We start from the raw sequence: 16351 nt of genomic DNA on the forward strand, positions 1-16351 counted from the left end.
CTGCTTATCAGGGAATTCAAAGCACTTTCCAGAAATTGAAGAATATGATGGATAAGGGGACCCATAAATTCTGTCTTCTAGTTCCAGACCCTAACTAACCACCTATAAGTTTTTGCTATTCTAAAACCCAAATGGGAATGGGTGTGTGTGTGTGTGTATGTGTGTGTGTGTGTGTGTGTAATCACGTGATCATAGGTTCCAAGAGTTATGATCTAGAGTTCTAGGGGACCTTAGACATCACTTAGTCTAATCCCCTTTTTTACAGATGAGGAAACTGAGGCCTAGAGGGACTTGCTCGTGGTCACGTAGTAGGTAAGTGGCAGAGCTAGAATTTGAAACATAGATTCTCTGACTCCAAAGTACCGCTATTTCTACAAAAAATCTAAGAGCTGACCATCTTGAGCTAAATTCTTGGAATGGAATCACTAGAGAGTTAATTCATGCTGTGTTTTCTCATATCACATGCACATATCTATACAGGGCTAACAAGTCAGAGGTCAGCTTGATATGGTCTCTTGAACTCAGTGAGAGGAAATCAAATTCTGATCTTAGCTCTGCCACTAGCTAGCTATGTGACCTTAAGTAACCTACTTCAGTCATCTGAGCCTTGATATCCTTATCTACAAAATTAGGGTTCAAAAGAGAGTAACCATTTCCACCTAGAAGTGATCAGATAAGTGACCTTGTGGGGACCACCAGGGAAGGACACTGGTATTCAAATCCAACCTTAGAAACTTTCTGGTTGTGTGATCACAAACAAGTCATTTAACTTCTTACAGTCTTACTTTCTTTATTTGCAAAATGGGGATAGTACTTGAAATTTATGCCTTAAAAGGTTGTCCAATTAATCTAGCATTTATTAAGCCCTATTATGCACCTGGCATGGGGTTTATGAGGACAAAAATGAAACAGTTCCTGTCTTCGAGGAGATGATATTCTATCAAGGGGAAAAGAACATGTACACGTATGATAGCGTATAAAATACATACAAAAATAGAAGATAATTTTGGGAGGTGGGAGAGAGGCACTAGCAGGGGAGGGGGATCAGAAAAGGCTTCATCTAGGAAGTGGCACTGAATTGTGGTAGGTACCTGTGTTACAAAGACAAAGAAACACTCTCTGCCCCAAGGAATTTCTATTATATGAGATGAGGGTGAGGAAGCGCAGTATCCCAGCCTGTGTAAAGGCAGAGAGATAGGAGCATTTGAGCAACAGGAAGAAGACCAGATTACATTTCACCAAATTATACTTCATTTTTTTTTCTGGTTTGGAATTTCATTACTTGTTGAACAGTTTCTTCCGAGTAATTTACGTTGTTGTTGTTATTGTTCTTATAAAACTCAGCAAAATGCTGTCACAACAACATCTGAGTAGATCTCTTTCTTCCCTCCATCCCTATGCCACTGAAGAGACTGAACTAGCAGCAGAAAATGCATCCAGTCAAAAGCAGAGAAAGATAACCGAGAACAAATACAGAAAAAAATGGATGTATAATGATAGCCTTCTGAAGAAGGAAGCAACTCCAGGGACTATAGTACCTTGCACCCGAGAAGAATGCTAGCTATGGACTCAAGAAAAGACTTCTAGACCATTAAACACCAAAAGCAATTTCTGTATCTTGTGCATGTATCTCACTACTGCGGCAGTCTAATTTTCAGTCCACTCTTCCCATGGATTTATGCATATTTATGAAAGAGTGTTTTTGGTTTTGACCAATTGTACAGTCTTAATAAACACCTTTGCTAAAAGCTGATTGAGACTATTGACTGATTGCTAAAGGGAAGCATGCTGGTAGGGGCTCATGAGTGACAGTACTAGAAACCCCAGCCCTTCAGAGTTATTCCTAGAACCCTGAAGGGAGTTCTGCTCTTTAGGCTGGTTAGTATAAACGGGAGATGGGGAAATAACCCCAGAAGGGGTGTTATAATTGCATGCCCCAAAGTCACCAAAAACATAATTTTATGAGACACATAGAGGAAACATTGTACAGCCAAAAATACACTGTCTCTAAATTTGGAGGACCTAGGTTCAAATGCTGCCTCTGATGCTTATTAGCCAAGTGACCTTGGGCAAGTCAGTTTACCTCCTTAGAACTCAGTTTCTATATATAAAATGGGAGGATTGGACTAGATAGTCTCTAGGATCCCTTCCAGCTCTTAATCAAATAAATAAATAATTAATTATTGCTTTTTGGTGAGGCAATTGGGGTTAAGTGACTTGCCCAGGGTCACGCAGCTAGTAAGTGTCAAGTGTCTGAGGTTGGATTTGAACTCAGGTCCTCCTGACTCCAAGGCCAGAGCTCTATCCACTGTGCCACTTAGCTGCCCCCCAGCTCTTAATGTATGATCCTATGATCTAAGTATTTTATTGGCCCACATAAATCCTACTAGCAGCTATGAAGATAAAGCTTGTAATATAAAATCTAGAAAAATTCCCACTTCTCTTAGAAATATTCAACAAGGTACATTCTTCCTCTTCTATAAACCTTATGATGTTCACATGCATTGTTCCCTTCTTCTTCCCTCCATCAAATGTCATACAAAAAGTGAGAATGTTCCAACTCTGTCATTGTCTACCATCATTATCATATCATTGACTTATATTGGCATAGTCCTACATGTGCCAAGGCAAAACTTCAGGGAGAAGACCCCTCCTTTGCATATAATTATAGCAGCTTCAACACTGTTTCGAAAAAAATGCAAACTAAAACAAGGGAAAACACACTAGCCTGTACTGCCATTTATTATAGAAATATAACCAACATAAAGCAGTCACTACAATGAGGAGGCCAAAAGATCCCACAAAATACTTCAACCAGCAAACATCTGATCTTTTCAAGAAACAGAGACATGGAAACTAAGGATGATACTAGTTTAAAAAATAAGTTTATTTGAAAAATATTACTGAAGATAATGGTGGAAGGTATGAGAAGTTATAGCTCATAAAGTGATGAGAAATAATGGAAGAGAAAAAAGTTTGTAAAAAATCAGTAACAGTACAATATCAAATTGAAAGAGGGTCTCTAGTACAGTGCCCATGGGATCTGTCCTTAGATCTAGGTTGCTCGAGATTCAGATCAATGACTTTGATAAAGGCATAGATGGTATGCTTATCAAATTTACAGTAGGCATGAAGAAAAAAGGGATAGCTGTCTTGTTGGGTGATAAAGTGAGGATTCAAAAAGATACTGACAGATTAGAACATGGGTCACATTTAGTAAGATGAAATTAAATAGAGGTAAATGTTCAAAAAATCAATTTCACAAACATAAGCATGTTTAGATAACATGTGTTTAACACCCCTCCCAGCTTTCACATTCTGAGTTCTAAAGGCCTTCCCAACACTGACATTTTATGTTCTAAGGCCCCTTCCATCTCTGACATTCTGTGTTCTAAGGTCATTTCCAGCTCTGACATTCCATATTCTAAAGCCCCTTCCCAGCTCTGAATATTTTTGTTCTAAAATCTTCTAACTTTATATGATTCTAGGTTTTTAGTATGTCTTAACATCTTATATTACTCTTGTGAATTATGTCTGTGTGATAGATACACTGACATGTTATTGTCTGAGAAGGTGAAACACACAGGTAACACAAAAAAGTAGAAGGCAATAAATATGTGACACTCCATTTAGAGGGACTCCCCCAACCGGGCACTCACCATCACAGGCGAAGATCCACAGACGGTAACTATTCCTTTTCTTAGGGTTCTAGGGGCAACCCTGAGAGGCTGGAGGTTTTTAGGACTGTCACTCACAAGCACATTTGGATTGTTTGGGTTTTGACTGTTATTTGATGCAAGGAACATCTCTCTTGACAGAACCAGAGAGGTCTTCTAATCTGAGAGGTGAGAAATTGAAGCCCCTTTACCCTGGGTTTATATATAAGGAGCACAGTGATTCCCCCCTCCCCCCATGGCAGGAATGAAGGACAAAAAGCAACCAGCTCTACCCTATCTCCCCCACTTCTGTTAAGGAAGCTTTCAAGGTAGTTTACTGGAACCCAAGAAGCAACTAGGAACTAAATTGGGAATTGAAAGGAAGTTTCCTTTATGACCCAACTCTGAGTAGACTTCAAGAAAATTCAAGGTAGAATTCAAGGAGTGGCAGAACACAGCTCAAAAGAAATACTTAGTCTAAGTCTGAGGACTTTTATCATCTAGCTTTGAGTCTAATTTACGCAAAGAGCTAAGCTAACTCTAAGACACCTTGAGAGTGGTCATAGGACAGATCAAATTCTCCAGAACGCCGGCAGATGGAAACAAAGACCAGGGCAGGTGTGGAAGAAAGCTGTCCGGTGGAGGCACCCTTGCAGGGACCAACAGGTGGCAGCACAGTGAAGAAGCTAAGACTAGCTCCCAGCACCATAGCTGGATGTCAATAGACCAGTAGTTGGCCCTGTGCAGAGCCATATTAACAAGCAGTAATACTAATCATTGCCCCAGCAACTCCTGCTAGAGGCAGCATGGTAAAGCAGTAGATAAAGCCTGGGACTTCGAGTAGGGAAGAGCTGGATTCAAATCCAGCCTCATTTACTTAGCTGTGTGACTCAAGAAAAGTCACTTACAATCTCTGTTCCTCAGTTACTTCATCTATAAAAAAACCCGGAGAGATCGGCCTCTAAGTTCCCCTCTAGCTCAACATTTACGATTCTATGATTCTGAGGGGTCAGAACCCAATACAACAATGTCGGTGACCATTGAAGATGTACATGCCCTGATGCATTGAGCATGGATCTCAAGTAAAAACTGTATTCATCATTTTATTAAATATACCTTTACAATTTGGTCAGGAACGAGGTTTTGATGGAATGAGTAAGGACTACCAGTATTTGGGTTATAGAAGTGGGAGCTTGAAGTTGCCTGAGTAATTTGTGGCTATCAGCTAGAAGATGAACAGTTTGGCCCTGGTATGTCTAGATCTAGCAGACATCTCTGGAAAGCCAGCATTAATTAGCACCAACTCTGACTGCTGAACGTACTAGCTGAGAACTGAAAGCAGCAAGCTGGAAATCAACACCTAGGTACTCTGATCATTTATGACTTCTGTATGGAAATACACAAGATGATAGGGGTCAGAGGCGGCATGGTTGATCCCCTCCCTTATCTCAAGGAGAGTCCAGAAAAGTTTAGCTTTGATAATTCTCCAGTACCTGAGGAAAGGAAGAACTGTATGATGAATAATTAAAATATATTTTATTCAAGAACTATATGAAGGAGAACTGTGGAGAAGAACAGAAGTACTATATGAATAATTAAGATACATTTTATTCTGAACTTAACACTCCATAAAATTAGTATTTTTTCTGCATAGTAGAATACAAAAAGAAACTATAAATCTCTATTATGTATAGCTTGCTTCTCTTTTTAAGTGGATTACAAATTCAAGTCTAACTTTTTTTGTTGCTATTATTGTTATTGTTGTTTTTGAGAGTAGGTCTCACTCTCTTGCCCAGTCTGGAAGTACAGCAGCTATTCCTGAATTGATTCCAATACTGGGCACATCGATTCCAGTGATGGGCACAGGAGCTTTAACGTGCTCTGTGGACCAACCTGGGCCCATTAGGCTCTCCTTAGGTAGCCTGGTGGCCCTGTGCTTCCTGGGCTTACCATATTGGTGCTGGCTTAAGTGAGAAGACTTGATTAAATTAGCCCACTGCAGCTGAAAATTAGCAAATGTAAGAGATCCACCAGCTTTCATCTTCTCAGCAGCAGAGACTGCCTGGGCACAGTCAGGCATAGAAACAGTTTGGTAAAGGACTTTTATTATGTGACCTCCCATGTGAGCCACCATACCTGGCAACATGTACTTTTCAAAGCAGTTATGCTTGTTTGTAATTCTTTTTAGTCTTTCTGTTCTGTGCATTTTAAAAAGTGCTTCAATGAGTTTTCTTTTCTTCTCTCTCTCCCTCCCTCCCTCCCTCTCTCTTTCTCTCCTTTTTGCTCCCATATCCCTAACCCTCTTCTTCTTTCCACCCTACCCCCCAAATGAGAAGAAAAACAAAACTCTCATAACTATGCCTAGTCAAGCAAAGTAAATTTCCACGTTGGTTGTCCAAAAATGTATGTCTCATGCATCTTGAGCCCATCACCCCTCAGTAAGGACAGGTAGCATGCATGTCATTGGTCCTCTCGAATTATGGCTGGTCATTGAATCGAGCAGAGTTCATAAGTCTTTCGAAGTTGTTTGTCTTTATGATGTTGCTGTTATTTTAAGAATTGTATTCACCTCATTCTGCATACAAATCTTCCCAGGTTTTTATGAAGCCATTCCTTTCATCATTTCTTACCGTACAATTATATTCCATAGACTATAATTTGTTCAAACATTCCCCAGTTGATGGACACCTCCTTAATTTCCAGTTCTTTGCTATAACAAAAAAGAGCTGCCATAAATATTTGTGTGATATGGGTTCTTTTGCTCTTTCCTTGACCTCCTTGTTTGGGGCAAAAGCCTGGTAGGATGGCTGGGTTCGAGTTGAATACGTGATTTAGCAACGTGGGGGCATGGTTCTAGCTTGCTTTCCACAATGGCTGGACCAATTCGCAGTTGCACGCGCAGGACATCGTGTGCCTGTCTTCCTGCAGCCCCTCCAGCATTTGCCATCTTTGCCAATCTGATGGACTGGGGCAGAACCTTGGAACATTCTTTTTCATTTGGTTGTTGATAGTTTAAATTTCTTTCTTTGAAAACTACCTGTTCACATTCTTTGACCTTTTATCTACTGAGGAATGGCTCTTTTTCCTACAACTTTATACTCGAGTCTGTGTGCATTTTATATATTCTTGTATGTATACATGTTGTTTCCTCGAGGGAAGGGACTGACTTACTTTTCATTTGTGTATTTCCGGGGCAGAGCGTAGCGCGCCTGGCCCCTGGGGGCACTCCATGAGTGTTTTTTTATTGCTTAATTTATAGGCGGTACTATGCATGAAGTGTTGAATTTGGAGTCAGCAACGCCTGAGTTCAAATCCTACCCTAGACACTTATTATCTCTGTGACCCTGGGCAAGTCACTTATCCTTTGTATGCCTCAGTTTCCTCAACTGTAAAATGGAGATGATAACAAAAGCACCTATTTCCCAGGATTGTTGTGAGAATCAATTAATTGATCAATAGGCATTTGTTAAGTACCTACTATGTGTCAGGCGCTGAGTTAAGTACTAGGGGTACAAAGAGTGGCAAAAGACAGTCCCAGCCCCCAAGGAGCTTATAATCTAATGGGGAAGATAAATGAGATGATATATGGAAAGGGTCAAACGAGAAAATAGATTTAAAGCACTTAGCACGATACCTGGCAAATAGTACGTACTATGTAAAAGCTAGCTATTATTACTATTATTATTATTATTATTATTATCATCATCATCATCTCAGTGCATTTAGAAAAACATTGGAGAGCATGAGCAAGGATTGGTGCAAGTGTTGGGTTGTTGGAGAAGACCCGTGGTCTGGAGTCACTGGTTGATGACTCTAATTCTACTGGAGAACCCCTGTTAAGTCTGGGGGTCACAGCAAGGAATGAGTACTAACAATGAAAAGAGAGAAGTATTCCTCTAGTCCAGTTCAGAGAACAGACAAGAGCCAGAGACTCTCCTAGGATTTGGCCAATGGCTGCTTTTGGAAATTCACAAAACTATACCATTCTCACCAGGCTTCTCAAAGATCTCACAGCTGGTTGGAGATGGAATATATCATAACTACCCAGGGAAACTGGGAAACTGGGACAACTCACACTCTTAGTTCTGGAAACCCTCTCCACCTACAACATTATTGCCTTTCCTCCATCCACCTGCAGAGGTTTGGGATTTTGGAGGAGGGGAAAGCCTTGTGGGTCATGGGGAAGAGGAAGAAGGAACATTGAGGAGGTGGGGCATATGGAAAAGTAAATTAAGAGCATGGTTGCCTCTTAGGGATCAGGGAAGGCAGGAAAGCTAAGTCCTCAGATAAGGAGTAAAGGAAGGAGAAAGAAAGAAGAGAAATTGACCCAATTCCCTGTCAGATGACAGAGGCTCCTGTCTGAGAGGGGAGGCAGGTCAAAGTCCCAATCCTCAAGAAGTCCTTGATCTAAAACAAAGATACAGGCCCTGTCCTTAGGAAGTCCCTGGTCTGATGTGTTAGATACAGGGAGTTCCTGGTCCTATACTCCAGTCTCTCCCAAATTGAGCAACCCCCTCTCCTCAATCTGAATCTGTTTGAGATCCCTTTTTCCATATGCAGTTTAAACCCCAATAATTCTCCTTCTTAGCTTCTCCCCAACTCTTAAAAAAACCCCTTGATTCCCCCAACTCTACTGCTGTTTTTAAGTGGGCGCACTTTCACATTAAACCCCTCCTTTTATTCATAGGCCTTGGGGTTTCCTGGAAACCAGGGAGTGGTGAATGAGTGGGCTTCAAAGTCACTGCTGACCTCTCATGTGCGAAGGCAACAGCCTCTAACCCACCACAGCACATCCTCTGCCCACCTCCACCCACAGCTCCCTCTGCAGAGAGGAGCAACTACAGGTCCCATCCAGAGAAGGAGCAGGGAGACCAGGGTGGAAGCAGAGTGGGGGAGGCAGCTGACAACGCCCCCTGTTCAATGGGTGCGGGGTAGGCAGATCATTGAAAATGGAGGAGACATTAGAACAGAAATGTGTCAGAGCTGGGAGGGCCCTTAGAACACAGAATGTCAGAGGTGGGAGGACCTTTAGAGCACAGAATGTCAGAGCTGGGAGGGCCCTTAGAGCACAGAATGTCAGAGGTGGGAGGGACCTTAGAACACAGAATGTCAGAGCTGGGAGGGCCCTTAGAGCACAGAGTGTTAGAGCTGGGAGGGACCTTAGAACACAGAATGTCAGAGCTGGGAGGGCCCTTAGAGCACAGAATGTCAGAGGTGGGAGGACCTTTAGAGCACAGAATGTCAGAGCTGGGGAGACCCATAGAACACAGAATGTCAGAGTTGGGAGGGCCCTTAGAACACAGAATGTCAGAGGTGGGAGGACCTTTAGAGCACAGAATGTCAGAGCTGGGAGGGCCCTTAGAACACAGAATGTCAGAGTTGGGAGGGCCTTTAGAGCACAGAACGTTAGGGCTGGGAGGGCCCTTAGAACATAGAATGTCAGAGCTGAGGGTGGCCCTTAGAACAGAGTATACCAGAGCTCAATAGAAGAGGTGATGTTACGTAGTGGGTAGAGTGTTAAATTTGGAGTCAAAAGGACACTTACAGGTTCTGTGATCCCTTGTCATGCCTCAGTTTCCTCGTTTGAAAAAGTGGAGATAATGATGGCATCCATGTCACAGGATTATCATGAAGGTAAAACGAGTATGTAGGCAAAGTGCTCTGCAAACTTTAAAGTGCTATGTACAATGTTGGATGTTATGAAATTGAAATTAAGTTATAAAAGTATTTGAAAATCAAGTTCACAAACCTTGGGCTAAGAATCTCTGTTCAACAGAACCAGGAGAACGTTGTCCACAGTAACGTTGCCGCATTGTGCCATGACTAATATTGATAGACTTAATCTTTCTCAGCAATGCAAGGATCTAAGACATCTCCAAAGGCCTCATGATGGAAAATGCTATCCACATATGAAGAAAGAATTACGGAGTCTGAATGCAGATCGAAGCATTCTATTTGCTATTTTTTCTTCTGTTGTGTTTTGTTTCCTCTTTCTGGTGGTTCCTCCTATTGGTTCTAATTCTTACTTACAATATCACTAACGTGAAAGTGTGTTTAATAGGAATGTAGATGTATAGCCTATATGAGATTGTGTGCCATCTTGGGGAGGGAGGGGGAGAAAATTCAAAACTCAAAAGCTTATGGAAGTGATTGTTGATAAATCAAAATAACTTAATTTTTAAAAAATCTCTGTTCAAGCCAGCCTAGGAGTCAGGAGGACCAGAGTTCAAATCTGGCCTCAGACACTTGACACTTACTAGCTGTGTGACCCTGGGCAAGGCACTTAACCCCATTGCCTCACCAAAAAAGCCAAAAAAAAAAAAAAAGAATCTCTGCTCTAGAGAGAGTGGTTGGTCCTCACAATTCTTCCTAGGGTTGGAGTCCCAGAAAACTCCTCTGCTGGCAGGGGAGGAGGAGGGGGCAATGCAGGGTTGGGCAGGGGGAGCACAGTAATGGCAGGAGAGCCCTAAGGAAGAAACCCACATCTTCTCCAGTTCTTTTTAATTCTTCATGGAAAACAGGGCTATACAGTGGAAACAACCCTTGATCCAGGAGACAGATCACCTAAGGCTGAAGGAATATTAGAGGTCAGAGTCCAGCTCCCTCCTTTTAAGAAGGAGGCAAAGGGGGCAGCTAGGTGGCATAGTAGATAGAGCACCGACCCTGGATTCAGAAGGACCTGAGTTCAAATCTGGCCTCACACATATAACACTCATTAGCTGTGTGACCCTGGGAAAGTCACTTAACCCCATTGATTAACCAAAAAAAAAGAAAACAAAAGAAGAAACAAAAAAGGAGGCAAAGAGAAGTTCCAGACCCAGATCTGAGTTTGAATTGGGCCGGTCCCTTGAACTCTCTCTTCCTCAGTTTCTTCATTTGTAAAATGAGAAGGTCTGGGCGGGGGCGGGGGGAAGATGAGAGAACAGTCAAAGAATGAGGAGTGGGGAGCTGTGAGGAGAGTGGAGACAGTGGTGTCCAGTACTAAAGATGCCAGCCCCACCGCTGATTTGCTGTGCAGCCTCAGGCAAAGGACCTAACGTCTCTGAGCCTCAATTTCCTCATCTATAACATTGACATAAAATTCCTATTCAATATCCCTTAGATAAGTTGTTTGAGGATCAAAGAGAACATAGACGGGCAAGTTCCCTGAAAGGGTGGTTTATTGGTCTAGCATGAGCGAGTTTTATTAATATTAACAACATTCACTTGGGGCTTTATGGCTACAAAGCACCTGACATTCTTGATCTCATTTAGCCCACACATCATCCTGTAAATGAAGCAGAATCTCTATTTTACAGATGAGGAAACTGAGGTTTTTATTAAGATGAGGTTGGGGGTGTGTGTGGAGAAGGCAGAAGGGGACTTCATGCTTTAAGAAAAGAATGCCTGTTGAACCACCCACAGAAAGCAGCAGCTTCCTCTCTCAACAATCTAAAATACTCTTACTACCCTCAGCTCTGCCCAGTGGCCTCGTCCTCAAGGACACAGTTTGATCACTGGATGCTCAGTGCCAAGGCAAAGGCCCTCTCTGGGCCCTGGCCTTATTCATGTAATGTGGGGGATGGAAGTCACCTGGAGAGACCAGGCCTGGAAGGGGAGGCTGGGGGCTTGCCCAGGGGGCCCAGTGAGCCCCTCCCTGTGTTTGCCATGCACAAGGCAGAGCTCTAGGGTCAGATATCTATGCTAACCACTATCCCCCCACCCCCACCCCAATGCCTTGTGGTTGGCACCTTTCTCAGCTTGACATATTATTCACCAAACACCCCATCAGCCTGTCTGTCATATCAAACCGAATGGTCCTGGCTTCACACCCCAGGGGTGGGGGGACCTGCGGGTTGAGGAGCAGCCGAGGTCACCAAGATAGGTGTTGTTTCCAGCTCAGATAGCTGCAAGACCTGTCTCAAAGTCATTGCATCTTTCACCATCCATCCTCTGAGCCCTGGTGAGGAAACAGATTGCCAAGATAACAGCAGACTTCACCAGGAGGTTATCTTGCCCATCTTCCTGCCCTTGCCCCCACAGCCAGCCCGGACAGGAGGTGGGGGAGGAAGAAATGCATGTCCTTGGAAGATGCAGCTGTGGTGTAGAGGAAGAAGGTCTGGTTCAAATTCTGGTTTCTGTTTTTAGCTGGATCGGAAACTTTTCACAAGATCACTTCTGATCTCTGGCCTCAGTTTTCTGGTCTTTCAAATAAGGAGTTTAAACTAGATGGTCCCTTCTAACTCTGGCATCCTGTGTTCTAAGGCCCTTTCCTCTCTGACATCCTGTGTTCTAAGGTCCTTCCCATCTCTGACATTCTATATTCTGAATTACTTCCAAGCTCTGACATCCTTTGTTCCAACGTACCTCCAAGCCCTGAACATTCTGTGTTCTAAGGTCCTTCTTATCTCTGACATTCTGTGTTCTAAGGTCCTTTCCATCTCTGACATTCTATATCCCTTAAAGCTCTGAACATTCTCTGTTCTAAGGTCCCAGCCTGAGCTGATCACCAGATGAAGTTGGGTTCTGGTTCTATGATATACAAATTCCAGATTTTCACAGTTCCAGACCAGTAGGACATCAAAAGATGTCCTTGAGATGACATGGATATGTTAACTTTGAAGTTTTACTGATAACTTTGAGATGATTTGGAACTTTTAGTTAATGAACTAACCCTAAAGTGGCATAGACAGGAGTTGGTCTGTTTTTCCCAAGAAACCTATAAAAATGAGATCTCAAACTCCTGCCCCCAGCCTACTTCCATCTCCACTGGGTCCATGTGGCTGAGTGCTCCCAACTCTAATCCATAGTCATGGAAGTGATATTTTCTGCTTCTCCCCACTCCCCATCCTTTTCTTCAGAGTACCTTCCTTCATCCCATTTCCTCATCCCCAAGCCACATTGCCTACCTCCGTACACCTATTGCTGATTGTCTCAGTGCCTAATTAAAGCGTGATTGCTATTTCCTTTCCCGTGGCATATTGTGGTCTTTTCTGACAAATATCTGAAGAAATGGGCATGGGTGCTCCCATTTCATAATTTCATAAATTAATTATGAACTCATATTGCATCCCCAGCACTTATCACAGTGCTTGGTACATCGCAGGTGCTTAATAAATGCTTGTTGATTTGACTTTACACTACTTCAAATGTGGTCTGACCAGGGCAGAGAATGCAGAGTGATTATTACCATGTCCTTATTCCTGGAAACTATTCCCCTCTTAAGGAAGCCCTGAAGGCACCCTTTGGCTGCCCTACCACAATTGTATTGAGCTTGAAGTCTACTCAAGCCCCTAGATTTTTTTTTAGCCAAATAGCTACCTAATTATCTCTCTCCCTCATCTTTATTTCTGAAGTTGCTTTTTATTTATCCAAAGTATAAAACTATATTTATCCCTATCAAATTGTATTTAATTAGAATCAGGCCAATGCTCTAGCCTGTCAAGATCATGACTGCACTATCCAGTGATTTAGCTATCCACCTAGCTTCAAATTTGATGAGCATACCATCTGTGCCCTCATCAAAATAATTAATTAATGTTAAAAAAGCACAAGGCCAAACATGGATTCCTTGGGCACTCCACTAAAGACCTTTCTAAAACATAGCTCTGAGAACTGAAGGCAATACTCTAGATAATACACATGCACAAACACACATATAGACAACTCGATTTTTTTCAAAATTTTTCCCAATTATACATAAAAATTTTTAACATTCTTTTTTAAAAATGTTGAGTTCCAAACTCTTTCCCTCCTTCCCTTATCTCTTCCTTCATTGAGAAGGCACACAATCTGGTATAGATTATACATGTGTAGTCAAGCAAAACGTATTTCCATGTTAGCTCTGTTGCAAAAAGGAACATAGCCCAAGAAAAACAGGAAAAATAAAGAAAATTTTAAAAGTATGCTTCATTCTGCGTTCAGAGTCCACCAGTTCTTTCTCTGGAGATAGATTTTTCATCATGTATCTTTTGGAATTAACTTAGATCACTATATTGCTGAGAATAACTAAGTCATCCACAGTTGATCATCATACAATATTGCTGTTACTGTATACAATGTTCTCTTGGTTCTGCTCACTTCACTTTGCATCAGTTCATGTAAGTCCAGGTTTTTCTGAAACCATCCTGCTCATCATTTTTTATAGCACAATAGTATTCCATCACAATCATATACTACAACTTGCTCAGTCATTCCCCAATTGATGGGCATCCCCTCAATTTCCAGTTCTTTGCCAACACAAAAAGAGCTGCCATAAACATTTTTGTACATATAGGTCCTTTCCTTTTAAGAAAAATATCTTTGGAATACAGACCTCGTACTGCTATCGTTAGGTCAAAGAGTATGCACAGTTTACAGCCTTTTGGGCATAGTTCCAAATTTCTCTTTAGAATGGTTGGAGGGGTTCACAATTCTACAGTATATTAGTGTCCCAATTTTCTCACATCCTCTCCAACATTTGTGATTTTCCTTTTCTGTCATACTAGCCATCTGATAGGTGTGAGGTGGTACTTCAGAATTGTTTTAATTTGTATATCTCTAACCAATAGTGATTTAAGATATTTTTACATGACTATAGATAGTTTTGATTTCTTTTTCTGAAAACTCCCTGTTCATATTCTTTGACCATTTATCAATTGGGGAATGACTTGTATTCTTATAAATTTGACTCAGTTCTTTATATATTTGAGAAATGAGAGCTTTATCAGAGAAATTTGTCATAAAAAATTTCCCAGTTTTCTGCTCTCCTTCTAAGCTTGGCTACATTGGTTTTGTTTGTGCAAATCCTTTTTAATTTGATATAATCAAAATTATCCATTTTACATCCTGTAATGCTCTGTATCTCTTGTTTAATCATAAATTCTTCCCTTAACCATAGAACTCACAGGTAAACTATTCCATGCTCTACTAATTTGCTTATGGTATCACACTTTATGTCTAAATCATGTACCCATTTTAACCTTATCTTGGTATATGGTGTGAGATGTTGCTCTATACCTTATTTCTGACAAACTGCTTTTTAGTTTCCCAACAATTTTTGTCAAATAGTGAGTTCTTGTCCCAATGGTTTGGGTCTTTGGGTTTATCAAACCTTAGATTCCTCTGGTCATTTACTCCTGTGTATTGTATACCTAACCTATTCCACTGATCCACCACTCAATTTTTAGCCAGTACCAGATTGTTTTGATGATTATCATTTTGTAATACAGTTTGAGATCTGGCATGGCCATGCCACCTTCCTTCACATTTTTTTCCATTGATTCCTTTGATATTCTTGATCTTTTGTTCTTCCAGACAACTCAGTCTTTATGGACAGATCATCTCCCCATTCTAGGATACCTTTCCCAGTTCTTCTCCAAATTCATCCTCCCCCAGGAAGGTCTTATTCACTCCCATGTACACTGTCCCAAGACTTCTGCATGTGTTCTAGTGTCTCGTGGATGGGCCCAGGGATCTCTTCCATGTTCACTGCAGAAGACCAATTCTATCACCCTTACCCCACTCCCAAATGGAAGCCAGATTTAGTTCTTCAGGGACATAACATGGTGATGTCACAATAGATCCATGAGGTAATAGCGGACCCAGAGGCTAGGAATTGGGAAGGGCCCAGGAGCAGGAATCCTAATGCATATTACTCAGAGACCCAAGAGAGTGGAGAAAGTGAATATTACAGGCAATTTTGTGGAAAACCTGAAGAAGAGCATTCCACACATTTACCTCATCTTACTTAATACAATGGATTCCCAAAGTATAAAAGTGTCCCTATTTCACTTTCTAGCTAGGGGGTGGGATAAGCTCCCCCTGCATGGGATGCAACAGTTTTATGGCAAGAAGGTCGCTTAGGGTCTTCCTTCTCAGTATAAGGTGGGAATGTCCTCCCTCTGGTCCCTGGACTAGCACCCCATCATCTTGAGTATTACTTATCCTGAAGATGGGCTTGTGGCTTGAAGGTGGAAGTTGGGGGCTGAGGCTTGAAGGTCTCCCTCTTCAAAGCTGGGGGAACCCTTCAGGATCCCCTTCATTTTTTACATGTGAGAAAACTGAGGTTGAAAGAATGGAAGTGACTTCCCCAAGGTCACATAGTGAATTAACAGCAAAATTGAACTTGGATACCCAGGTGTCCTGACTCTCAGTTTAGAGTTCTTTCCAATGTACCAGTATACTTCCCTCTCTGAAATAATGGCCTGGCCTGGCCTCCAGGTCTGTCAAATGTCCCCCAAGATGCCTGCAAAATGACCCCTGGCCTAGCAAGGCTAGGAGTCCTTTGCATAGCAGTAGGGGTCAGGAGATATCACTCTGGGTGCCTAAGATTTGAGAGATGAATTCTTAAAGCTCTACCCCCAAATCTCCTTCTGAGTATACACTATCCATGGAAAGTCTTCCCAGTAGGCATCCTGGGCACAGGCTACATGGAAAGAGGAAGAGATAGAAAGTAGAGAGTCTCGCCATGGGGGAAAAGCATCTGTACCCAAAACCCATGGAAGAAGGGACAGGGATTGAGGGGAATGTGTGAATGCTCAATAACTTACGTCCCTAGGGCAATAGCTCTGGCATGGTTTGGGGAACCCTCTTCCTTACTCCTCAACCACTTCAGTAGCTGAAATTTCCCAGAAAGATGATGTTGTCTGATGTCATCCAGACACTCCAACCTAATGAGAGCTCTTGAGCTAGGCAGGGAAATCGTCCCAACTGGGCAGAGTCTGTAAACTCTAGGT

This window comes from Phascolarctos cinereus, unplaced genomic scaffold (assembly GCF_003287225.1).
Source record: "Phascolarctos cinereus isolate Bilbo 61053 unplaced genomic scaffold, phaCin_HiC Scaffold_726;HRSCAF=1367, whole genome shotgun sequence".
Classification (NCBI taxonomy): Eukaryota; Metazoa; Chordata; class Mammalia; order Diprotodontia; family Phascolarctidae; genus Phascolarctos; species Phascolarctos cinereus.